Source organism: Rattus norvegicus, chromosome 8 (assembly GCF_036323735.1).
Source record: "Rattus norvegicus strain BN/NHsdMcwi chromosome 8, GRCr8, whole genome shotgun sequence".
In the NCBI taxonomy this organism is placed as follows: Eukaryota; Metazoa; Chordata; class Mammalia; order Rodentia; family Muridae; genus Rattus; species Rattus norvegicus.
Genome location: NC_086026.1, coordinates 56,020,836 through 56,048,060, shown reverse-complemented (window position 1 = coordinate 56,048,060; position 27,225 = coordinate 56,020,836). Strand labels below are relative to the sequence as shown.

General features: G+C 47.2%; 1 long non-coding RNA gene across 2 annotated transcripts in view; it reads right to left on the bottom strand.

The window, feature by feature from the left end:
- LOC134480164 (uncharacterized) overlaps positions 1–11,955 on the bottom strand; it is a 36,786-nt gene extending 24,831 nt beyond the window's left edge. The window contains exon 1 of one of the 2 annotated variants that reach the window (XR_010054375.1): positions 11,581–11,955. This is a non-coding gene — a long non-coding RNA (uncharacterized LOC134480164). Of the gene's footprint in view, positions 1–406; positions 940–11,580 lie in introns of those variants that run through there. The other variant, XR_010054374.1, reaches the window with a different exon arrangement.
- Between the last annotated feature and the right edge of the window lie 15,270 nt (positions 11,956–27,225).

The following is a 27,225-nucleotide window of genomic DNA, read 5'->3' as shown; positions in this document are numbered from 1 at the left end:
CTTAAGACAGCTTTGAATCCTCAGGGATGGATCCAGAAGGCAGACCAACATCTCAGCCAACAATGGTAACAGCCTGTGTTTTCAGTAGACAGGCACACTGAGTTCTGGCCCAACGAGTGCACAGAAGATTCTAAGGGCTCAGGGTCGTCTTCCATGCCATTGTGGAAGGTGCTGAACCTTGGAGAAGGCAGAGCCTCCTTTGGATCTTAGCTCTGGATACCACTAGCTGGTACGCTGGTGGTATAGAGCCCACCCCTGTGCTAAGATGGCTGTCCCATTTGGACTGATCTAGTGGTCAGCATGCTGAAGTAAATCAAAGCCAGCCTCTCCAGAATGCCTCGGTGAGCAGTGTACTACCTCCCACCAGCACCATAAGACATGGGCGGAGGAACCGGCATATGCTTACCATCTCCTGTAATAGCCATTGCTGTCACCATCTGTACCTTCTCCATTCATCCATCACTCCATCCATTGACTCTCCGGCTCAGTCATTCCGTGGGTAACTAACCAGCCTTGACACTGTGACCAGACACTAAGGCAGGAGGCCTGAGTTCTTCCTGAGTCAGGGACTCACCGCAGACTTAGTATCTCAGCCAAGCTTTGTAAACTTACTTTTGAACCCTCCGGAGGTCGAGCCAAAGCATGGAAAAGAATGAACTAGCTTTGGCAGTGCCTCTGGAGGGAAGGGCATGCTCCCCAAGCCTCCAGAGAGGCTGTAGATTGGTCACAGAGGAAGCACAGATCCCAACTTCCGATTCCCAACACCAGCTAAACCCATGGCATGTGCCAAGTAGCTGCTCTTTCCTCGGAGATGAGCTAGCTCAGCCTTATTCTCAAAGCAGTCTCGAAGCCTCCACTGGAAGTGTAATCTCCCCATAAAGAATTCTTATCTTCTCATGTGACTACTTCCCTCTCATTTAAGAACCAGTCTGAGTTTGCAGTGAGCAAGCCTCCGCCTCCCTCCCCTGCCTTTACCTGATATTATTTTGGCTCCTGATAATTACATTAGGTATAGCAACTGATTTTATGATGCTAATAATTATACACACTTACAAAACAGATGGGCCTGGGATCCGGAGGGGGGAGCGTTTATGGACTCGGAAATGAGACGTTTTGTAGGGAGGAAATGGATAGTTATTTCCAAGTTTTATTGCTGTGTTCCGTGGGCTTCTTCCTAAATCTTGTTGATAATACTTTGCCTGAATTGCCTTCCCTGCGTTTTGTAGGGCTTTTCTCATCCATTCAGGAATTGCTGGGAACAGAACGTGACATTCACTGCCTGGACTGGGAGAATTCAGAAATGACCGGAGAAAAGTCCGTCCGCTTGGGAGAGACACAGACACCACAAACATGAGTCTTCCCACCATTGGAAGATGAGTGACAGAGGGGTAGCTAATTCTGTCCTGAGGCTGGACTGAGTCATAGGACGTGGGAATCAGAAGCCTCAGAAATCATCTGGCCAGTGTTTCTCAAGCTAAGGTTCCCCACAGCAGAAATAGGGGTGTAGTTTGGAAGCCTGCTAAAAGTGCAAAGCCACAGGTCCTGCACAAGTTCAACTGTCCTTCATCCCAAGTGACTACTGACTACTAAAGGTCATCAAAGTTCCCTGACCGAGGCCTGGGGAGATGACTCAGTGAAGGGCTTACCATGCTAGCACTAAGTCTTGATTTTGAATCATCAGCACCCATGTAAAAAGATGTATGTGGTGAGAAACTATAATCTCAATCCTGGTAAGGTAGACAGGGAGTTCCCTGGAGGTCACTGGCCAGACCTATAGCCAAATTGGTGGGCTCCAGGTTCAGTGAGGGAGTTTTGTCTCAATAAACATAAAATGGAGCAATAAAGGGAAATTCTTAATATTGACTTCTGGATACACACACACACACACACACACACAGAGAGAGAGAGAGAGAGAGAGAGAGAGAGAGAGAGAGAGAGAGAGAGAGTTAGACACACACATATAAAGAGAGACAGACTAGACACATAGAAAGACAGAGGCAATGACAGAGAGACACACAGATGCAGAGAAAGAGAGAGGGGAGCAGGGAAGGGGAGGGGAGGGGAAGGAAGGGGAGGGGAGGGGAGGGGAGAGGAGAGGACAGGACAGGACAGGGGACAGGAGAGCAGAGGAGAGGAGAGAGGAGAGGAGAGGAGAGGGGAAGAGAGGAGAGGAGAGGGGAGAGGAGGGGAGGGGAGGGGAGGGGAGGGGAGGGGAGGGGAGGAGAGGAGAGGGAACTGGTCAGATTGGTCATCTCCAACCTGCTCACTTATCAACCCCAAGGCTCCTATGCCACCTTGAAGAGATCTGGTTATGTCATCTCTAAAATTCTTGGCAATACACAAGTAACAAAACCCAGAAACAAGGAGATATAGCTCACTTTCTTCCAAAAAAAACCTTCCTGTGTTGAATACTAATAAAATAATAAATTTCTAGAAGCCATGCTTGGCCTTCCTGAGTCCTCTTTCTCTCAGCCCCTTGGTAAGTGAGTCCCCCTGACATTTGACCTTGGTTCCTCTGCTTACTCTGGGTGTCACTCCTTCCTTTGGTGGGCATCTTTGGGTGCTTTGGAAGTAGAATCTTGGAGATACACAGCTCTAGGGGAAAAGGATATCATCTTCTGTGACTTCCTTTTTCTACCATTCCGGCCTTAAAGGGAGCTGTGTTCAAACCTGGCCAAGACTTTGTCCGTCCTGCACACGGCATTTCTTCTCATTGCTCTTGGCTCACTTGTTCAACCAGGTGGCTTTGTTTTATCCCCCTAATTGGGGACACCCCATCTCCAGCCCCCAAACACGCCCCTTGATCTTCTGCCAGCTGATCAGGATCAGCCTCTTTCGAATTCTGTCCCTCTTGACATCTCCCTCTCTCCCTCTTCAGTCCCCACTAGGTCCCTCTCATAGACACACATTGATAATGAATAAATCTCTTTCAGAGTAGGGAGTGGGCTAGTGTGTCCATGGGGAAGGCCCTACAGACGTGGACAGGATGGATGGCTGATGGGAGCCGTGCTGTCGACTCTAATTAACGTATTGTTCTCTGGGCTCCAGCAGGGTTATGGATGAGCTCCACAAAGCGGCCCACTTAACCTGAGCACCCCAGTCCCAATCTATTACTTTCTTCACTTGCTTCAGCCTGCTGTGGAAAGAAAAAAAAAAAGGTTGAGTGTGGGCAAAAAGCCAAAGAGCTTAATTTGAGGAGCTCCCTAAAGGTAGCTACCCACTTGCTTCTCCTGACAGGTTAGCCTATGGGACACCTGGGTTTGTCCCCTCAGTAGGCAAAGAAAATACAACCCAACGTGCTTGGAAATCTGAACTCAGCTCATGAACACAGTGAGCTCCGCAGACAGATGCAGGGAAATTGCAGGGCTTTTTGCCAAGGCTGCCTCCTTATGTCTAGTTGAAGTATTGTTTGGCCTCAGCCCCAAATCTTCCGTTTACGTACCACAGAGAGTCTGTGATCGTCCGTGTGTCTACATACCTAGGGGTGGAAATGACCACACACCAAGAAGCTCTCCAGGACAGAGGCTATCTGGATACCCAAAGGTGCCAACATAAGATTGAAAGTGAGCAGTGATTAACCCAGGGATTTTAGAGGTGGCACTGATGGACAAGCAAGGAGGGCCACCTATTCATAGGGCCACAGGAGGGTGAAAAAGGCATCTCAGTGAGAGCATCTGGTGTGTTTTAGGGGAATTGAGAAGGATTTTTTGTCTGGATGGGGGAATATAAGCTGTTAGCATTCTGTCTAAGCTCCACCCCCACAGTTACCTGGCAATAGCCAGGTATGCTCTGCCCCACAGTTACCTGGCAACAACCAGGTATGCCTGACACTATAAAAGGGGCTGCTTGCCCCCTCCCCTCTCTCTTGCTCCTTGCTCTGGCTCTCTTGCCCTCTCTCCCTCTCTCCCTTCTCTCCCTTTTCTCCCTATCCCCCTTCCCCCCCTTCCCTCCTCGTGCTCAAGGCCAGTCTTTACTCCTCTCTTCTTCTACTCTTCTCTCTCTCATCCCTCTCCCTTATCTCGTCCTCATATTAAACCTCACCACATGAAACCATGTTGGCCTGGTATGGTTTGTCCAGACATGAGCTGAGATTTCTACGCCAACATAAGCACTCAGCCCAAAGAAAGGCAGGGGCTCTGGACTTAATTTTATAGCAGAGGACAGCCATAGTTTATGGAGCAGAAGAGTAGTGTGGAGAAATTGCATGTGTGGCTTAAAAAGAAGGTTATTCTGTCATGGGTATGCAGGAAGGGTATGAAAAGAGGCAGGTTGTAGTGTTGGCTGTGATGCAGACTTAAGAATGGGGGCTGCAGTCTTCCATTTTCAAGGGAAACGGTAGAGAAACCGAATTCCGGGAACTTTAAGTGATGTGCTCTAAGTTACCATCAATTACAGATCGTTCTTGGAATGAATGTTTTTCATCTTCTAATGGGGAGGGGGATTGTATCCAAGATTTGTACCCAACCAAATTGTATGACCCAGTGTTCCCAAGTTTATGGCTATCAATCCAGATGAACTACAACAGCTACAGGCTTCCAGGTATCCCCAGCACAAAGAGGCTGCAAGAACTTTACTCACTCCTGACAACTTTAGCAGTTTCATCAGGGTATCCTATCCTGTTAGACAAAAAGATGGCTCCCTGTCTACCCCACCACCAATCCTATGTCTGATGGGAGCCATAGCAATGTAGTGGAAAGGAGAAAGATTGAGATTTAAGAGCCCTAGACCTGCAGCCTCTTTACCTCTCAAACTCAGATGAGCTGCCTAGGATCTCTGAAGTGGAATGGCCAATCTACTTCATGAGGAAGTAGTTAAGGTTACATAGAGTGTATATAACAGAGCACACAGAAGCCAAAATAGCCATCAAACACAATGCTCATGATTGTTAATATGCTTATACATGAAAACACTTCTAGACCTAGGACAAAGAGCGGGAGCCAAGTTCTGTTGGTAAAGCCTAAGGTTTCACTGTAAACTATAGAACAGGAGATCGCTGAGCCTAGAAGACAAAGAGCTGTGTCTGAGAGTGGGCTCCAGCTGTGTGACACTGAGCACCGCTCAGCAATATCTGCATTCTCCCCTTCTTCCTCCAAACAAGGGTGTGTGACCCAGCCTCCTTGGTGTGCCCTACAGCCACATGACTATATTCTAGCTGTGGAGTGTGAGCATAGGTGACATGTGCCATCTCAGGGCATTGATCAAAAAAGGATGCCACATACGATCCTTGATTGCTGTTTCCTTCCTAGTTGAGATGCTCCAAGAACCTGATGGGCAGCAAAGCCTCAGACAGAAGCAGCCTGGATTCCAGACTAACTCAGTCAGAGCATCTTACCGACTCCCACTGAGAAGGGGCAAGCTGGAGAAACTGTGTGCCCCACTGAGATCTGGGGGGGTGCTCACTTGATAGACTCAAGTCATTCACCTATTTTGAGACCCATAACTCTCGCCTGTAAGATTGACAGCCAATACCTCTCTCGTTAGGACTGAATCGTGAGGGTAATGATAGAATAGCATTAAAGATGGAAGGGTCCATTCATGAAAGCAGCCAAGAATGAGCTAACGTCAGTAAGCAGCACTGTCCTGTGCACTCCACCCCTCAAGACACATCCTGAGCCCCTCATATACTTCATCCACTTCACAAATTTGAATGAGGTGACGAAATGCATAAAACAATGGTTCTCAACTTGTGGGTTGTGACCCCTTTGGAGGCCAAATGGTCCTTTCATGGGGGTAACCCTAAGACCATCTGCATATGAGATATTTACAATACAATTGATAACACTAGCAAAAGTACACTTCTGAAGTAGCAATGACAATAATTTTATGGTTGGGGTGTCATCAGAACCTGAAGAATTGTATTCAAGGGTGGCAACATTAGGAAGGTTGAGGACCATTGGCACAGAAGGAGGCCACAAGAAGTGGTTATTTCCTTCTACTTTCCTTTGGCAAAAATAGATAGATAGATAGATAGATAGATAGATAGATAGATAGATAGATAGATAGATAGACAGACAGACAGATAGATGATAGATAGACAGATAGACAGATGATAGATAGATAGATAGATAAATTGGTCACTTTTCCCTGTATCCCCATTCTTCCATTTCCCCACTCAATATCTACCCATGCAGGCTTTCTTAACTCTTGTTGTGTGTGGTAAAAATTCTGGAATTTGGGGTTCTTCAAAAACACAGAAATATAAGAATATGTTTTCATTTTAACCTCAGGTGTGGGCTTTGGGGCTGCTTCAGAGTGGCCGTAGCAGCTGACTATGATTGTTTGCCTCCAGCTCTAGCAGGGGCAGGATTTTTCCAGCTGCAGGTTGTTCTTACAATTGTGTAACATTTGGAATTGGGGGGCGGGGTGTATATGAATGCTAGGGCCCCGAGAAGTGAGGTTTGTAGGTTGGTTGCTGGTTGTCATTGGTTGTAGTTTGTTACATAGTCGTGTGCAAAGAAGAGACAAAAGGAAGAAATTAGGTATCCTAACTGCAAAGATCAAACTTGCCCCAAGGAACTCAATGCCCCTAATCAGCCGGAAGTAACTAACAATAACATCATTCCCTTTCCAAAACCACCCCCCACTTTATTTAGGGATCTCTTTCCTTTTCTCTCTAACCTTTCTCTCTCCTATCTAGTGTTACGGGGTTGAAAAGGAGAAAGAAAAAGGGTAGAAGAGAGAAGAACCCCCAAAGTAGCAAAAGACAAGCTACAGAGGTGAACCCAGAGAGCACAGCACACTGGTCCAGCTGCAGGACCACACGTGATATGGAGTAAGTCATCTTTCACTTATCTTTTCAGCAAAGAATCACATGGGGCTGGGAGAGTGAAACTCAATGTTGATACATTTATTGCAAAAGTCAACAGGGATTCGGACTTCCAAGCACCCCCACACCCTCCTTGGAAAGACATTGAGAGTGGAAACAGGCTACCAAAAGAGTATCAGGATTGCCTTGAGAGGCAAGGCACCCCTGCAGAAGAACACGAATGTACACCTGGGTGCATAAGAGTGACTGTGAGGGTGTGCTCAAGATGTGTCAATACATGTGTGTGCACCTAGAGATGGTTATTCGTATGTTTGGGTCTCTTTAGAGCTGCACACACATAGATTTGCATGTGTTCGTGAGGTGTATACATGTGCATATGATTGATGTATCAGCACACACATATGCATGTATCTCAGTGTGTATGTGTGTGTGTGTGTGTGTTTGTGCATGCACACACATGGTTGGTCTCTTTAGAGGTATATACATGTAATTGTATGTGTTTGTGAGATGTGCATGTATGTGTATCTGTGTGGATGTATTTAAAGTACTTGCATCCATGTGTTTTAAAAGGTACATGCCTGTGCTTAAAGGGATGCATTTAAAGTATATACACACATAGGTGAGTAGAAGTGTTTGAGGAGGGTGTGGGTATATGTGCATGGATATGTTTGAAGACCTCACACATGTGTTTGTGCATATGTGCATGTGTGAGTGTGCACACACCTTGGGTAGGAGGTGACAGAGGAGAGAGCAGCAGAAATAATACCTCTAGGCAAGACCTTCACACCTCTCCCTTGAGAGGGTTCCCTGGAACTGCAGCAAACAAACAATGCTTTTACTCTTAACAATGGCCCTGGCCCCTTCTGAATCTTTATCCTAGAAAATTTGAAGCAGCCACACTGAAGAGGACACACTCTTTCCTCAGGAATGTGCTCTGCTTCAGGGTGCAGCAGACTCTGGGCTCGGCTTTGCTCCAGGACCTGTCCCCTAAGCCCACAGAGAGAACAGGACAGTCTACAGGAATGAACAAGAGAGTCCTCTAAGGAACAAAGACAGCTTGGAGGCCAGGTGGGTGGAGGAGCTGGAGCAGGAAGGCTGCAGGCCCTGGGAGGATCTCAATTCTCAGCCCTGCAGGAGGCCCAGGAAGAATGCTGGCAGCCTGGTGGGCCTGCCAGGTTAGGAACAAGCCCCTGACACAGGGGTTTGCACAGGCGCACAAATGAAAGAGAATCAGAGGAGATGAAACCATACAAATTTCGGGTAATAGAAAGAGAGGAAAAAGATGTGCGTGTGGCCTGGGTCTCGGCTCAGAAAGGTCGATTCCAAGAAGACACTGGCCAACTTTATATTACTTTTCAGAAAGCCAGTGAGCTGAAAAATAACTCACCTTTTTTTCTATTATTATTCGTATCTTCAGAGTTTCTTCTTCACATTGTTTTCTGCATCTCACTTGTTCATTTCTCCCCAGCCTGATTTCATTTGGAGATTTGGCCTAGAGCCTGGAGGGGAAGCCGGTCCCTCTTAGAGAATGCATTTATTTTGAATCTTCAGCAGCCCCTACTGTCGCTGCCCAGTCAGAGCGTGGAGGCAAGTGGCAGGGAAGGGGCTGTGACCTGAGGTAGGGAAGAACAAGGGTGGACAAGTTGCAAGAACCTGTCTGCTGTTCGCGCCAAACACATGCATGTAAACATGTGTGCTTGTATAAGCCTAAGGGTTTGTGGAAGAGCATACTTGTACCACAGCACATCAGTAGGCGTGGAGCTTGTTAGAGTCACAGGTGAGTGTGAGAAGCATCTCCAGTTATACATGTTGTATAACATGGGGGGGGGCATATATATCTACATGTGTGGGTATCTGCGTGGGTTTGCCCACCGTCCCTCGGTGGGGGTGGCAGGGACATGGGGTGGCTCTCCATTCTGTCTCATAATGGCAGTGACTGACTCCTTCACCTTTGCCAAGCTCAGCGAGGCACAGATGTTGTTTGAACCAGGGAAAATGTCAGCCCCCAGGAGGAGCCCAGCTTTAACTTACAGCAAGCCCCCTAGGAAGCAAGAGTGGCAGTGTATTCTGGGTATTGTGCTCTGGGTTCATTTGCCTTTCTTCTTCCCAGTAACTGAGGGCTGGTGGGTGGTGTGAAGAAAGGGGCTCACTTCCTCTGTGCCTACAGCCCCTCCCAGCTTCCTTGAGCTTCTCCCTGCTGGGCCTGGCACCAACGGATGCCAAGTGGCTGCAAAAACAGAACCTTGATTAGCCCAGCCTTGCTCTCACCACTACACCAAAATGGAGACTTGCTCTTCCTGGCCTGCAGTCCCATCTTCTGAGTTAGAGGTAGGAGACCTCGCACTGCAGAGAACAGAAGCTGGGCACTCATTGCGGCCCAGAATAGGCACATCTGGATTCTGACCACGGTGCTCAGAACTGTCTTGTAAACAGTGACAGAGTTGGAGTTATGCTATCAGTGGAAGGAAAGGTGCGGATGCCCTTCCCTCCCTGCAAGCATGTGCCTTCGCTAAGCCCCTCACTTGGAAGCTCTGCCTGACATTCAGCTCTTTCCCAGGGGACCTCAGTGGGCTGTATGGGAAGTCAGTGTGTAAAAAGAGATCCTTCTAAGAGAACTGCACTCTCAAGGCCCTGTCATCCAGAAGTCACCACTCGTTAAAAACACCACACTATTTAAGGAGATGGGGAAGCCTTGGTCAGCTGAATACATGGTGGCACAAGGTGCATACATAGAAAGGCCGAGTTCAATTTTGGCAAGGGGCTCTGGCACCATGAAGGCCACTGCTATGGAGAGCTGGGCAAGTTAGAGGAGAGAGTGTCTAGAGAGAAGAAGAAGCCATACCTTAAACCTAGATTCCACCAGATCACCAGCAGACCCAGGTCCAGGACATTTACAGAAAATGTGGAGTCATGGGTGTGTCAGTTGCAGGAGGCCTACAAAATGACTTCCTAGCCTAACTCTCAACCATGATCATGGTAAAACTGTAGAGTGCCAAGGGATGTGCTGTTGCGTTTGACAAGGAGATTCTGTATGACCACGCTGAAGTCACTTAAACTCAAGGTCTGCAAGACGGCGGGGTCAGTGATGTTTGAGCAAGACTATGGCTGTCGATGGATCTCAAGTGGGTGGATCTACTGCTTCAGGGACCAGAGTAACCTATGGGTGGGCCCAGCCAGGATCGCCTGTCTCTTAGTCCTGGAGCTAATGCCCTCGTCATCATGGGAAACCAAAGAGTCAAGACACAGAAGAGAATCTACTGAGCTAGGACCCCTGTGCTGTGGGTCCATCAGGGAAGCTTCTGTCCTTCTTCCTGTACAGGACAGCAACCTACCTGCCACACTAGGAAGGTCACAGACAGGTTCAAGAACCTAAAGAAGGTTCAAGCAAGAAGACAGCCTAGGAACACTGCCTTTTCCTTAGCACCTGGCTTCTAACTGCCCAGACAAGAGTTCCTCATGTTGCAGCTTCACCGATACTCATGAATGATAATAACAGCAAGGTTAGTCCTGTTCTGGGAGATCCGCCCTCACGTCAGAACATGTTAAGGAACTTGGGTTTCCGTGGCAATGAACTTGGATTTCTAGGGTGAGATTGGCCCGCTCCTTTCGACATGAACTAGTAGCAGTGGCCCCATCTCCAAGGCATGTCAAGGAACGGGATGAGGTAATTGATGAATTCATTTGACCCCTACAGCCTAATTAGTCTAAAATGAACATAATAGCCCTAGCTGTGTGACCTTGTGCAAATTACTTAAACCTTCTGTGTCTCCATTTCCTTATCTAGGAAATGAGACTAATAACAGTATCCACCTCATAGGGTTAAAGGGGGATTAAGCGGGATTAACGGAGGATTATGAAAGTTAATATTTATAAGGCACTTTAGACAGTACCTGCTACATGACGAGCATTGTGTGACTTACAGTTAGAGCCTCACTGGGATTATTTTTGTTAGCCCAGCTCAAGGAGGGGTGTTAGTCCATTTCACAGATGAGGAAGCTGAGGTGAGACATTGAGTCACTGGCCTGAGACTTGCACCCGAGACTTCTAACTACAAATGAGGTTCCACTGCCCCTTTCAGTGGCTTTTCCTCTGCAGAGAGAGTGCTAGGAGGATTCTGGAGTCTTTCTACAGCCAGCCAGGTTTTGCTCAGAGGAGACAGAAACATCTGCTTCTCCCAGACAATAGAGTAGAGTTGGGGAAATGGTGGGCTTGGGATTCCTTCCGCTTCAAGGCTTTCCAAGCATTTAAGATCAGCAGTCGTCCTCTGGGCCTCTGTCTATTGGTGAATTTGGAGGCTGTAGTTATTGTGGGGAAAGTGACTGAGTGTGTGTGTGTGTGTGTGTGTGTGTGTGTGTGTGTGTATGCTGTGAGTGAGTGTGTGTGTTGTGGTGCTGTGAGTCTGTGTGTATATGCATGTGTGTCTATGTGTGAGTGTGTGTACACATATATGTGTGTGTGTGGTGTGTGTGTGTGTGTGTGTGTGTGTGTGTGTGTGTGTGTGTGTAGTGAGTGCATGTGTGTTTTGCCGTAGTGTGCAAGTGGAAAAGTAGGAAGCCCCCTCACCCATATCATCTCCAGGGCTCAGGTCACAGGAGCATTCAAGAAGGGACAGAATGACATGATGCCTTTCAAAGGATCTCCCGTAGGTGCTTGGGGAACCTTCTCCAGCCACCTCCTCACACCCTGTCACAGTCACACACCCCTACATGCGCAGACACACACACACACACACACACACAATTGTACACAGAAGAAATGATCAAGCACCAAGTATCCTCGCGTGCTACTTTATATGGCAAATAATTGAACTGTACCCTTGTGGTCTCGGTGAGGAGTTTCATCCATATTCATGCCTCTCATTTCCTGTGGAAACAACACGCCAGCCATCCCAGCTCAACACAAGCTGGAAATCTCGGGCGCTAACTCAGCGGGCTCTGGGTCCCCATCTTCTGCCTGGAGAGCGCAGATTTAGACTGCGTGTAACTAGCAGGGAGACTGCCAGTCCTGGACACTTTTCTGGCTTTTGTGGCCCTGGTCCCTTTCTCTGCCCCTCTCCCCACGCCCCTGCGCGGGCTCGTTCTGCCTTCTCTTCTCTGTTTTCTTCTCTGCAATCCTCTCCTCTCTTTTTCCTTTTCTTCCCTTCCCACCATTCTCCTGCATAGCCTCCTCAGACTCAGTCTCTTGCCTCTCAGACCTCCTCCTCCACCCAGCACTGGAAAGTTCTGGTCTGCGTTGGGAGTTTCAGTTTCCTGCCTGGCTGAAATGGGGAGGGGGTGAGGAGGGGGGAGCTTAGAAGCTGCTTTGGAGTGTGCGTGTCTATGAATACCAAGCATGTTAATAGGTTAAAGTAAATCTAAAGTAACATTTGAAAGCAGAAGATGAAAGCGGATCACAGGCCAAAGATCAAACAATCTAGAGCCACTTCTAAGCCGTTTGCAGCTGGAGGTTATTAGCATTTGAGAGTGAAGAGCATTAGAGGGAGACAGGGGGGGAAAGTTGGAAGGAATTTTTGTTGTGGAGATAAAAACTGAAATAAATGACAGTGGAAGGGGAGAACTAGAAAGAGGCTGCCTTATTTTAAAAAAACTACATTAAGACAGTGGTGGGGAGGAAGCCTTGTGTTTTTAGCTTCTCATCCAGCATCAGTGCTTGGTGCTGGCTCTCGAGGCCTCCTCTGCCTCTTCTTCCTGCTCCTCCCTTTCCCACCCTTTCCTCCCATTTCTACCCTTCTTCCTTCCTCCTCCTTTATTCCAACGCTCCCTCCTCCCTCCCACTCCTGTCTCTCCCCTCACCCACTCCTCTTCCTCCTCCCTCTCTACTCCAGATTTCTAGAATGGAGGCTTCTGGTTCCTTCCCCTGCAGGCATGAGATAGAAGGCCCTTCCCCGGGTGGAGAGTGAGTGGGACTGCATGCCGGTGTGTGTGTGTGTGTGTGTGTGTGTGTAGGGGGGCGGGGTCAGGGTGACGCTGGAGCCAGACTCTGCCTCTGAGCTCCTGGGCTCACCAGGACCTTCACCTGCCTGGTTGGGGGATTCTGTTCAGAATATTTGAATGGATGGAACTAAGGGGATTTGGTTTGGTTTGGTTTTTTTCTGAGTGTGGCCAAGTTTCACTGCCAAGCCCCGAACTCAGTCCTGATTTTTATGCCACCAAGCACTCTTCCCTGTAAAACCTCCTTGCCTCCATGCTTTTATTTCGTCAACACTATTCCCTAAGCTGTCAGTGTGTGTCCAGCACTCTGCCTGGTGCTGAGAATGCCGAGAAAGGAAGCTGGTAAGGGTCTATCTTCAGGGCTGTGCTAGGCTGTGGGGAAGGTAGATGTTAGGTCCACAGACGTCAGGTTAGATCCGGAAGGTCGGCCATGATTGTTTATCACAGTTCCCTCCTGATGTCCCACTAATGTGAGACTCAGGACACCAACATCCCACCAAGAAAAGGGACAGGGAAGTGACAGAAACTGGGAGGAAATGTCTTATTTGGGGGGAGATCTAAGCACATGCTCTCAGGTAATTGTCTTAACAGAATGGAAGAAGTCTGAATGGCCAGCTTGAGAAGGAAAATGTGGGTGGAAAAGAAGTCATGCCCTGTGGATCCCAGGAGGCCTGAGGAGCTAGGGGTGGTTGACATGGGGGACTGTGGGAGAGACAGAAGGCTAGCTCTGAAGCTTGTTCACCTGACCTGTGCAGACAAGCAAACGTCTCTCTTTCTGCCCAGGCTGAGAGGGAGGAGCCATTCTCAGAAGATGAGTGGAGGGAAGGCACTTTTCAGACAGAAGGAAGACATCATCGAAGACATCATCAGGACAACCTATGCACCACAGGGCCACTGTTGATCCCCTCCCCCAGTTGGCTTAAGGAAAGAAAGACATTACTGATCTAGGGTTGTCCTTCCAAGGAAAGTCAGTTCCCTAACTATTCATCTCATGAACCCACCAGTGGATGGGACCCACTCATGCCCAGAGAACTGCAAATCGGATTTTCTTTTTCTATTTTTGTTTTTAAAAAACATAATAGGGAATTAGTAATGCTCTAACTTTTATTTAGGGCTTAAGATTTACTTATTTTGATTCTGTGTATGTGTGAATACCTGCATGCATGTATATGCACCACTCACATGCCTGGTGTCTGCTGAGACCAGAAGAGGGCATTGGATTCCCTAAAACTGGAGTGACAGGCAGTTGTTCATCACCATGAAGGTCTTGGGAATCCAAGTCCCTTGGAAGAGCAGCAGGTGTTTCGAACCACTGAACCATCTCTTGGATCCCCAATCAGGTTTTCTTAAGGACTCCTTCACTCAGATATGGGCAACCAAGGAACTCTTACTATAGATCTCAATATATATTATATCATCATGATGCCACTCAAGCTGAAAGGAAGAGAAGGAAGTTAGAAGAAGTTGAGGCAATAGAAGAGTAGAAGAAAACTGGAAACACAAGAGTTGGCAAGATGGCTCAGCCAGTACAGTTCTGTCCTTACAAACACGAGGACCCAAACTTAACCATCAAAACTATATATAAGTATATGTGCTATATTTGCATGGTGGTGTTAGTCTATAATCCCAGTACTAGGTAGAAAGATATAGGCAGATGCCTGGGACTCCTGTCAGTAAGGTTTCCTACTTAATGAGCTCCAGGCCAGAGAAAAGTCCAGATATCCAAAATAAGTGGATGGTGCCTGAGGAATGACACCCAAGGTTGTCCTCTGGCTTCTGCATGTATGTATGTATACACCTGTGCACACACACCCACATCTACATATCACAGACATGTACAAATGTACACGCACACATTCATATATGTATACATAATGTCCTCACAGAAATAAAAGCAGAGCTCCCACCTGAAATAAAAAACAGTGGATGGGAGACAGAGAGGCAGAGAGATCACAGATAGGTGTAGATTCGGGCTATCATACATGGCAATCAAAGCACAGGAGAGAGCTCCTGGCTATTAAAAGTGATAGCAAAAATTCAAAATTCAATAAAAGGTTTGAAAGATAAAATAGATGAAATTTCCCCAAAAGTGGAACAGAAAGAGAGAGAATACGAGGGAGAGAAAGGCAGATAATGGCCAAGAAAATGAGAACATTAAGTATCAGTTCAGGAGGTTGGTCATTTGACCGTTAGGAATGCTAGAAAGGTTCAGAGAAAATGGAGGGGATAATTATCAAAGAAATAATAGAAGAAAATTTTCCCAAGCTGAGAGATGTTGGTCTGCAGATTGAAAGGGTCGTTAAAGGTCTAAGGTATATGATGGTGATGTCTCCCGCACCAGAGATGAGAGGCTTCTGAAAGCCTGGAGAAAGCCGCTCTCAACTGATGGAATGCAGCTTCTCAGGGGAAAATAAGTTATAGATTATCTAATACATTTGCTCAGGTAGCAAATAAGGGTGATATAATTTTCTTGTTCTGTTAAATCACTCTGTGTGTGTGTGTGTGTGTGTGTGTGTGTGTGTGTGTGTGTGTGTGTTACATAGTTAAAAAAAAAAAGCTAACCAGAAATGAGGAAGAGAACAAAGTTGTCCAAGAGGACCATTGCACAGCGCTGTCTCAGGAAAGAGGTTTTTGTTTATCGTTGTGTATGAAGATGACACTGACTGAAGTTTTTAGATTGTGGTGTTTTCCTATAGGAAGGAAAACAAAGCTGTGAGCTAAGGCCTTTTTAAAATATGTAGTCTTACTTTATAGCCCAGGTTGAGTTGCACTTCCCTATCTAAGTCATGACAAGCCTTGTGACTCAACATGAGCTAAGATTTGAGGCATAATAGGAAGTCGGTAGATAGGGTCAGAAGCTGTTCACTTATATTTGATGTAAGAGGAAGAGGGGGGACAGAGATAAGAGCACAGGGAAAGAAGGACACACAAAGAGAACACACATTAATGGCCACCTACTTCCTAAGGTAACAGATGGCACTCTCTGAGGTAGATAAGAAAGCCCTTGGGCAATGGAGCACTTCTGATTTTTGTGACAATCTAGTTACATAGTAGGATGTATTTCTCTGAACCCAGGGGTTGGTACACTCACACTCTACACATTCCATTACAAGCAAAATTTATCTCAAAAGAAAATCAAAACAAAACAAACCAGAAGCAAATACTGACCTCTAATGAGACACAAGGTGAAGCTTCTGAAGATAAAGTGCATTTGTATCTGCAGCTGACTGACATGCAACAAAGGTAGGACAGCTGGGTGGATGGTTAGATGGGCTGATGGAGAGATGAGTGGGTGGCTGGATGGATGGATGGGTGGATGTATAGGTGCATGGGTAGGAGGATAGGTGAGTGGCTGGGTGGATGTATGGGTGAATGGGTATATGGGTGGATGAATGGGTGAGTTGATGGATGGGTGAGTTGATAGATGAATGGGTGGGTGGGTGGATGAATGGATGAATGGATGGATGGATGAGTAGGTTGGTGGATAGTGGGTGGATGGATGGATGGATGGATGAGTGGGTGAGTAGGTAGGTAGATAGTGGATGGATAAATGGGTAGATAATTTTAAAAACATTAATTGCAAAATTTAGAATTTATGATTTGTCACCAAAAATCCTTTTGAAATTTTTATGTATTTAAAACTAAACTAAATTAAACTATATAATAAAATTTTGGGTTTAAAAACATATTTTTTACAGTGTGTTATTTAAATGAAAAGATCTAGATAACAGGAGAACCAGGCAAGAGTCAGAGTGATTGTCACTAGAGGATGAGGAAAGAGGAGTTACAGCCCAGATAAATTTTCAACAAAATCTTACGATATTATTTGATTTTAAATTTTTTGTGTATAAGTAACCCCAGCTATAGCACTAATTTGCAAAAGAAAAGAGGGCTTTTATATTGAGATGTCTATTAAATCATTTTAACTGTCTTCACAAAAATGTACAATTTCATTCTTCATGACTGTAATGAAAACCAAGAACAAGAGGTCATGGTGGTGAGAGGTACCTGGGGCTCCTTAGCTGAGAGTTCTGGAAGGCTCTGTGAGTAGGGACAGACAAATAAGAAGAGAGTCAGAAAGGTTCAAGGCTGGACTAAGGAGGGCAGTGGGCCAGGTGTATGGCAAAGCAGGGAAAGAAAAGGGACAAAGAGATACTGGATCTTTGAGCTTTGGGCTCTGCTCACACAGCTTGGCCACAGTACTGCCCAGAGGACTCCTGTGCTATTTGATAACAGTGACTGATACTTTTTCGTTTTCTCCCAATTTTACTTTGTGCTGATAATATTTATGGAAGCTTCTATCTGTGGGCCAGAGTCACAAAGATTGGAAAAGGGGCATTAAGACCTTGCTGTGATAGTGGAAGTGAGGGAACTCCCAGAGCAAGAGCTCTCCTTGTCTCTTCACACTATCCTGTCTACACGCCAGCTCCTCCATTCACTTGACCTTGGAATCCCTGCCATTTGTGTTAACAAGACCATTAACTCAAATGTCTCCATTCCTGGTCCCAAGGGTCATTTCCTGGGAGGACACTGAGCATGGAATCCAGGAAGCCTGACCCTTGTGCCTTTACAAGACTAAGATCTTCAAGGAGTACCTTGGGAAAGCCTGCTCTTGCCCTGGATAGAAAGAAGTTGAGGCATCCAGATTAGAGAGGAGACTCTGTGAAGAAATAGAGCAGAGCCTTCTAGGTAGATAAGAAGTGAGGAGACTGGAGAGAGGCAAGGCTATGGGCAGCTGAGGAGACAGCTAGAGATTTCCCTACTTCAGGCATAGAGGCTAAGGTGCTGGTGTGAGAGACAGCCATGCACCTTTGGTGGGCAAGCATCCACCCCTGTGACAGTGAGTGGTGCCAAGCGGGGGCACCGTAGGCTCTGGCACAGAGCTGGCAGCTGCCACTGTGGAGGTTCTTATGCTAATGCCACTTGTCAAACCGTCAACTCTCAGGGCAGCTGGACCTGACAGAAAAGCATCTGGGTCCTCTGGGGTTTGCTTCCCTTGAGCCTCTGCCAGGTCCTCAGAGATGGCCAACACAAGTTCAGAGCTGAATTCCCAGGACAGGGGTAGTCAGGAAGCAGATGCTGTTCAGGGTGACTCACACTTAGGGACTGCAAAGGGGAGGGGAGATCATTGGCTCTCTCTTCACTTTCTAAGGCTCCACTCTCTCCTAAAGTCCCATCTATTTAAAACAGGAGATAACTTCTAGAATGGATGATATACCTGGAGTTTCTTGAGGGGAGGGTACCAGTCAGCCTTTCTCCCCCTGAAACAGAACACTTAACATTCTAATAAGGAGGGAAATGGTCTATTTTTACCTCATTTTGGGAAGTCCCGGTCTATGATTAAGATGGACCCACTGCCTTGGGCTTATGCTGGGTGTCCTGATTGGCAATGATGGGAAGTGTGCTGGGGTCAATAGTTCACCTTGCAGCCAGAAATAAGAGAGAGAACGAGGAATGGGGGACCCATGGAAGGCACAGCCACCAATGACTATTGAGCTCTCTTGAGGCTCTAATGCCTAAAGATCCACAGGGCCTCCCAACATCGGCATCCAGATACAGCCTTTAATATATGCAGTTCTGGGAGATACTCAGCATCCAAACTGTACCAGAAGGCCATGGCGACTTCATTCTAGTTCATTTGGTTTGGCCACTCCGTCCCTGTCTGGATAGAGGGAAAAGCATGAGCTCACTGTTACCTATGTGAGCTTAGGCAAGCATCCTCCCTCCCCTGTGATCTCCCTCACCCGTGTGACCACTGTCCACCTCCACACACCGCCTAGGTGTCCTCATCTACCAGGTTCACAGACTTTGCCTCCTTCACCAGACTGTGGTAAGTGGTATGGAGATGACTTGGTGCGGCCTATGATATGAGTGAGAAGAGGGGGGGAGTGAGGGGAGAGGGAGGGAGGGGGGAGGGAGGGATGGGGGAGGGAGGGAGGGAAGGATTCTGATGAGGAAATGCATGCACTTCAGATCAAATGGCCCAGGACTTGGATAGGGAATGCCTGGTGAAGAATGGACCATCTCCAGCTGTCAACATCCAGGGCACCACCTGAGCCTGAGACCTGTAAGATTTTTAAGAACAACATCTGGAGTGGAGTGGTAATGGGATTCCTAGGGGACATCTGCTTTCTGCCATCACCCATGGGACTTGAGGAAAGATTGGGTGTCTTGGAAGCAGAGAAAGCTGAACTCAGAGGCTGGAGGCCCTCTGGTGCCTCCCAGTTCAGTCGCTCCTGTGGCCTTGAATAAGGACTCTCCATGGCTGACCCTTCCTGTGGAGCCCTCCCACTGGAACCTCAGCATTGTGAGGGGTGAGCCCGACAGGATGCCACCAGCAGGTGGAACCTTGGGGAACACCTATTGGCAGGAAGGCACAGGTCCTCTTCACCCACCCACCCGCGAGTCCACGAGCGCTCTCCAAGGTGTGCAGGGAAGTTTCTGGTAATTGGTTTATAGATGGTTCGCTCAGCATTGTGTCTGGCCATAAAATATACTCACTTAATAGTCTCCAAGGAGCTGCGAAACCTTCCAGACTATAACTCCGAGCTTCCCATCCCTCCTGCCTGGCCTGACACCGAATTTGGTGACTCTGATTTGATTTTGACCTTAAATCTACCCTAAATGCCTCTGAGCAGTAGCCTTAGGGAGGAGGCAGAGACAGGGAGAGGCCTACGGTGGCTGAGAATTATGACTCATGCCCATTATAATAGAAGGGATGACTGCTCTGCAGGCCCCTTCTAAATCACTCCTAAGGAGATTGGGACTGAGCCTACAGTGGTTTAGACTGACAGACGGAGCTTCAGGGAGCGAGGAAACATGGGAGGTCCTTCATCTGACCTGAGTCTCCACTATCAGGGACTCCAGGGTTCTGAGTTCGCCTTCTGGTAGTTTCTGTCTTCTGGGTATCCTCTTAACCCTTTCTGGCAGTATCGTCCTCTTATAGAACTCCAAGAAGCTGGTCCCTGAAAGCTAGTGTGTGGCTAGAGAGATGGCTCAGTCTGTAAAGTGCTTGCTGTGCAATCTAGAGGACCTGAGTTCAGATCCCCAGAAACCAAGTTACTATTGCTTCAATGAAACCATGACCAGAGCAATTTAGGGAAGGAATGGTTTATATGGCTTATTCTTTTTTTTAAAAAAGATTTATTTATTATATATAAGTACACTGTAGCTGTCTTCAGACACACCAGAGGAGGGCATCAAATATCATGACAGATGGTTGTGAGCCATCATGTGGTTGCTGGGATTTGAACTCAGGACCTCTGGAAGAGCAGTCAGTGCTCTTAACAACTGAGCCATCTCTCCAGCCCTGGCTTATTCTTCCATATCATGGTTCATCCTCAATCGAAGTCAGGGCAGGAACTCAAACAGGACAGGAACCTGAAGGCAGGAGCTGATGCAGAGGCCATGGAAGGGTACTGCCTACTGGCTTGCTCCCATAGCTTTGCTCAGTCTGCTTTCTTATAAAACCCAGGACCACCAGCTCAGGGATGGCACTACCCACCATGAGCAGGGGCTTCTCCACTAACCAGAAATTAAGAAAATGTCTTATAGCTGGGTGTTATGAAGGCATTTTCCTAATTGAGATTCCCTCCTTTCAGATGACAATAGCTTGTGCCAAGCTGACATACACCTAGCCAGGACACCAAGTAAAGCACCAGGCACAGTGATAGCACATTCCTATAATCCAGCCACCCACTCTATCTGAATTGCTGAGTTCAGTCACAGTGAGAGAGCCTGCATATGCACACACATTTACGCACATCTGAACACGCATGCGCACACCCACCTACATACTTACACACACATATACATAGCTCACACACGCCAAGCACAGGAACCCCACCGTGTCTATGATAACATGTCCAAGGGCAAGGAGTATAGTCCTCCTGGGATGATAAACGTCTGCCCGATGCTCTGCTGGGACAGGGTAGGCAAAGGTGGAGTTGCTGCCAGCTCCCTTTCTTGGCAGAGGAGACCATAGCAACTTCTGGTCAGAGATGAGGCTTCTCGCCATGTGTATCTTCAGAGTGCAGACTAGGTTTCTGCTCTAGAGGCCCCCACTCACTAGACCTTGACCTTCCCCACCTTCCTCGAGGAGACCCTTTGTAGTCCTGTCTTGGAGATTAGATTTGCTCTTAGCTTTTGGGGTGTCAGATGATGTGATGGTTGAGGTCATCAGATCTAAAGGCAGACGGTCTGCATTTGAACCTACATTGCATCATCGACGCTCTCAGACCATGCGTCTCTCCTCCCCGTGGCTCCATTTACTAAGCAGCAGAGAGCAGGATAAGGGAAGTGTACGCCGCTATGGGTCGCTGTAAGGGTTGCACATACAGAGGCTACAGAGCAGGAACTGGAACCCGCTGAGACATCAGCTCATGTTAGCTGCAGTTCTCTTGTCCTTGGTCAGGGGGAGGTGGTGTGGAGAGGATCTCAAAATGCATACTGAATCATGGTGGACCCCCAACTGGATCATGTGTCCAAGGCCTAGGAATGAATTAGTGAGTATTGAATGAATGACTATTACAGATCATGGCTGCTGCATGCTAAGCTTAGCTACCATCACAGACAATGTTTCGATAGAATGTGACTAACAACACCATAAGTACTAAGAGAGGGACCAGGCAGTTGAGGCTAGGAAAGGCCCTCTCCTGGGATCACAGCACTCGGGAGCACTGAGAGACACTCACGTCCAAGGGCTTCCTGTGCTAAAGAAGAGTGTGTGTTTACTCAGAGTTAACCTTCTAAGCACCAACACATAGTGGAGATTGCCCAGGACACGTGGGTCCTCGAGCATCAGCAGTAGGATCATCTTGGTTCATCTTAGAGGCTGAGGATTTGAAAGTGTCACAACATAGTGACTTGGTGTGCTTATTTATTAAAACTGGAAAGCCAAGCATGGTGGTGCACACCTATGGTCCCACCACTTGGGTGACTGACGAAGGAGATGGCAAGTTAAGGACAGCCTGGGTCATTGGGTTAAAGGCTAGCCTGGGCAACACTGGAAAACTCGATCTCAAAATAACCCAAGTTAAAAGGAAAGTGGGTGTGGTGACAAAGAGGAAGTGAGGGGGAAATGGGGGCTAGAAGAAGGAAACGAGGAAAGGGAGGGAGAGAAGCAGGCCAGCAAACCTGAGAAAGTAAATAACCTTACCCCTCACGTTTGGAGAAAGAGAGCAAAAGCTGGCAGAGACAGCATGTCTTGCCTCAGTTCCCCAGACCTCTCTCCCAGATCCACGGAGTCCCGGTTCCCATCACTGATGAGGAACAGTGGTCTTTTCCCCAGGTTTGGGGGACTAGAAGAAAAAGTTGCCACTGGGTTCAGTAAAACGGTTTAGCCAAAGCCACAAAGAATGAGAGAACTGGCCACACAGGGGTCCTGACCCCCACCTGCTGTCCCCTCCTGTCAGGAGACCCGGTTCTAGGCGCCAGAAGTTCTGTAACCAAAGCTTGTAGACAGGTGTCCCTGTGCTGGGTGAGGAGAGCAGGGCGCTGGCCTTCCCCAGAACCTGTGTCAGCGGCACAGAATACAGCCCAAGCAGCACACAGCCTCCGGCGCCAAGGAGGCTCCTAGCTGGTATCAAGAGAATTTTCATAAACATAGCAGCCTGTGTCGGGGCAGCCATGTGGAAAGTTGCAATATAACCCACTGATGTCATGTGGCAGGGGAACCGATTTCCAGAGGCTGTACGCTGCTCTCTAACCCTTGTGGAGCAGAGCCTCAGACAGAGTCCTGAAAGGAAAGGAAAAAAACCTCAACAGCAAATCCCTCAGCAAAACCATCCTGCTCTGAGAGGGAGGCTTGAGGAGCAGGCTGAACCCAGGCCCCGCTCCAGGTGCTCCACTCTGTGGTTCTTAGGTCAGGGAGATTGGAGGAAGTCCCCCAACCGCACCTGAAATTCCAGCCCCAGCCCGCAGGCCTGGACTAGTCTGCGGGCCACAAAGCCAAAGTCAGTCGGAACTGCCTTGGTTTCCTCTACGCTCGCTCAGGCTGGCTTCATTCCAGCCCTGACCAGACTTGCACTCTCTTGTTCAGTAAAGACTCCAGGTTTCCTTTTCCACAACTGGCCACCTACTGCTTAGTACAGGTCTGCTCCTGCAGAGAGGCACCTGGAACAGGGGAGGGGAGTGGGGCGTGACACCCTGGAGGTGTCTCCAGAGGTGGCCCTCCCTCACTCCCCGGGTCTTTCTGGCTGGCAGACCTTGGCTGGGTCATTGAACCACTCCGGGCTGCAATCTGCTCATTTTTAAATGAGGGGAGAAGAGGCAAATAAATGTCATTTAAAGGTCCTCTTAGCACAAAATGTCTTCTTTTGTGGCTATTCACACACAAGGAGCTGCACGAAAGAGCCAACCACAGAAAGGATGCTGGGAGGCTTTATGGATGGCTCTAGAGGTTTATTTATTTTAGGGGGGTCTTTAAAATTAGAAAACTCATCATTCTCATCGCGGAGAAGTTGGAAACAAAGGGGATGCTTTAAAATGATTACTGGGTGTACTTGATTTTGTTTATTTAGTCCTTGTACGTGTTCACGTGCCTGTGGAAGCCAGAGGACAATTTGTGCGAGTTGGTTCTCTCTCCTTCCACCCGGTGGGTCCCAGGGATCCAACTAACATCGCCAGACTCAGTGGCCAGACATCAAGCTTTGCCAGCCGGCTTGTCTTGGTTGTTGTTATTTTTCTTTAAATGGAGAACATATTTGATATGAAAACAGAAGGGACAGTCCAAAGATGGGGTTGGGGTCGAGGAAGATTGGTTGCGGGAGGAGACAAAATCAACCAAAACCAAATAGGTGTGAAAAGACCATAAGGAAACCTGTTGTTTGTAAGGTAATTAAAAAATAAAATTTAAAAACGTATACCTAGTTCCTAGTATCCCAGCTACGGTTTCCATTAACCTATGGGGCTTTTGCTGTTGCCCTCTTATTAACACTATTTTAATTGCATGTCTCCAGGCCTGTTAACCCTTCGGAATGTGTTAGGTCTTCAGTCTTTGCCTATCTATCTATCTCTATGTTTTCTTTAAAAAAAAAAAAAGACCTTTTAATGATAATATTATATAGACCATACTCCAATTATTTTGGAATTCATTATAACTATTTTTCTTAAATCAATATTCTTTTATAAAATGGCACTTTCTTCTATTTGTGCTTTATCCTCATGATTTAAAAATATTCCTATTTATTTAATTATTTATTTTGTGTATGCCTGCATGAGCACGAAAGTGCATGTGTGTGTGTGCGTGTGTGTGCGTGTGTGTGTTTATGTATGTTTGTGTGTGTAAAGGTACATGTGTGGGAGTCATAGACTGACTCAGGAGAGTTCTCTCCTTCTACTCTGTGGGTCCCAGGCTCAAACTCAGGTTACCCGGCATGCCAGCAGGTGTCTTTACCCGCTGAGCCAGCTCACCAGCCCTCGTGGTTTTTAATGTTCAAACAAATCACAAATGAAGAAATACAAATGGTTGGGAAACACAGAAAACACACAGCCTCTGCCATAATCCAAGATAAGGAATGAGATGGTTTTACACATCTGATCAGCATTGATCTTTCTTTAAAGCTCACAAATTGCACCTTGCTTATTACCCAGATGACAAAGTAGACGATTCTTCTTTTGCATGGCTAGCAGGTAAAAACCTATACAGTTTTATCTATCAGAGTATAAACTGTGTATGATTGTTCATTTAATAGTTCTCGAATTTACCCTATGGGAATAATTGCCTAAGTAGGAAACAGTATAAGTACAAGAGTGTTTGTGAAAGCCTTATTTGTAACAGCAAAATTTTACTTACGTGCCAATCAATAGGAGAGCAATTCAGTAAAGCATGAGACATACAAGAGAGAGATGGTGCGCAATCATTAAAAATGATAATGTGGTTCTATACTTATTGACCTGGGAAGATGTCTTTGACATTTTGTGTCGAAAAAGGGAGTGGGGGGAAACAGATAACAGGGCAACCTGCAGAGCTGGGCTCCTTCGTGTGTGATCACATGCGAAGATGCGTACGAAACTTACAGTACAAAATTCCCCAAGCATTGCTGGCTTAGTTAAGAGGGGCTGGAAGGTTGAAATCTGGCTAGAGTGGGAGGGGGCTGTGGGGACAGCTTTGGGCTCTCACTCTGAGACTACAATTGCTAACCAACCATCAGGGGCTTCTTTTGTTTCTCAGGAGTACCTTCGATTAGGACAACAAGGGGGACCCTGTGGGAGCCTGGAAGCCCCTCAGTCTGCTGAAGGAAGAGACCAAACCATTAGTGATGATTAGCTCTTAGATGCAGGGTTTGAGTTGTTTTAATTTCCACTCTAATCTTCTGGTTATTATGTAAATATTTTACAGAACTGTTTTCGTAGTGTTTGTTGTTTTAAAGACTCACAAGCCTTGGGGCCTTTTGCTTTTGGTTTCTGTGGATACTCATATAGCAGAGGTTCCAGCAGCCTTTGGCCATGCCCTTCCTCCCAGAACTTTGGACCTCTTGGCAGGTACCAGATGTCTAGGTATGTGCAAGAAAGAGGGGGTTCCATTCGGAGCCTACCTATACAACAGCCCCACCACCACCTACACCACTCCCTACACAACAGCCTCACCACTACCTACACCATGCTCCTTGTGTGAAACCCAAGCTCCTGGCCTGAAACCCAGCCACTGTCAAAGGACAGCGCCCTTGATCTCTTCTGTTTGAATCACTCAAAGCTCCTCCCAAGGTTTGGCACCTCCACTACCCTCTTCTTGATTTCCTTCCTTTGATTCTGATTCTGCATTTTGTGCTCCCTGGATATGGAAACCCTACCACCACCACCTCCACCCCTAACCTTGACTCTGAATCCTGGCAGCCTCCTAGCTGACATCTGTCTTTGCTCTCACTTCCATTTTGGACCTTGCTGTTCCTTGGCAAGTTTAGGACAGCCCCAATGTAACTGCAATTTACCCTACTCAACCCGACAGTTCCAGTGTCTTGTACCCAGTTCTCATGGTGTCCATGATCCCTGGGCTGGACTTTCACAACATGGAAACAATGATTTCAAGTCCCTATTCCCCACAGTGGGGGTGGAGGGTAAGGGGGAGCTCAGTATGTCAGATGTCAGAGGCCACAACAGGAAGGCCACTGAGATGTCATGCAGTTGACACTGTAAGATTATAATTGCCAGGCTCTTCTGGGGACACTTTGCACATCATCTCATTCAACTCTGTTATTACCTTTAACCCAAGTGCCATTATTATACCATTCAAAGACCAGGAAACTGAGGCGCAGGACATAACTTCTTCAGAGGAACAGAGGAGTCGATGGCAGGAAGAACAAGAGTTGGAACCCAGGTCATTTGGCTCCTATGGAGTCTGGGGTTTTAGTATCAAGTTCCAAAAGGCAGAACTGCTGAGCACCGTGTTGGGAATTTACCCAAAGAGCTACAGAAACTCTGTAAAGTAAGGTGTGAGTTCTTCTTGCCCAGACTCTTGGCTTCCTTCTGTTTGTGGATGTGGGTGGGCAGGTAATGTGTGTGTGTGAGAGTGCATGCTTATGGGGGTGTGTGCATGTGTGTGCATGTGCTTGCGTGATTTTAATAAGTGGCAATGAGGCATGTGTGTGTGTGTTCAGATGAGCACACAAGTTTCTGTCAATACAGATGAAGGACAGAGGACAAGCCTGAGTTGGGTTCTTTCTCAGGTACCATCCATCTTGTTTTTCCTCACAGGGCCCCTCAGTTGTCCTGGGATTCGCCAGTTAGGCTGGGCTGGCAGATTAGCAAACCCCAGAGCTCTGCTATCTCTACCTCTCCAGTTACAAGGAGACAAGCTTCTATCACCATGCCAGGATTTTTATATGGGTGCCAGGGATCAAACCCTGGGCATCTCCTGACTTAGTCATCTTCCCAGCCATGATTCTTGGTTCCTTAAATAAGACCCTTTATGCTACTCACCTGTTCAACCAGTGTCCCACTGGGCCCAGACTCTGCTCACATCACCTCAGACCCAGCCAGTTATATCTGGGTCTGTATGCCAGGAGATGAGGCAGACCAGACCATTCCTAAGTTCAGAGCTATCCCAGTTGGCTCTGAGCTTTGTGCCCTCTCCATGAGCACCTCAGTCAGAAAGAAAGCCCGATGAACAAGACCCTACAGACATTTTGAGTCCACAGGCAAACTATGCCTTCCACAATAAAGGTGTTCCAAGGGGGCTTTGTTTAAACTAAATGCTTGCAAATTGAGTTCCATTTAGAATGTACTGGAATTGCCATCTGATAACACAGTAGCACTGACTAGCGTTGGGTGATTTTCATGTACTGGGAACTTTCTTGTGGTAACCACTTAATTCTTAACACACCTGTGTAAAGCAGAACTAATGAAGAAACTAAACCTTGAGAAGTCGCCACACCTGCCCAAGGGTCACCAGCTGACAAGAGGCATCTGACTCTTAAAGGGTCACCCAGCCAACTTTTAAGCAGGCTCTAAAGAATCAAGTCTTCCAAGCTTTGATTCGTGTGCTCTGAAAAGACAGACCACACTTTCTTAGCTCCATCTTTAGACTTTATA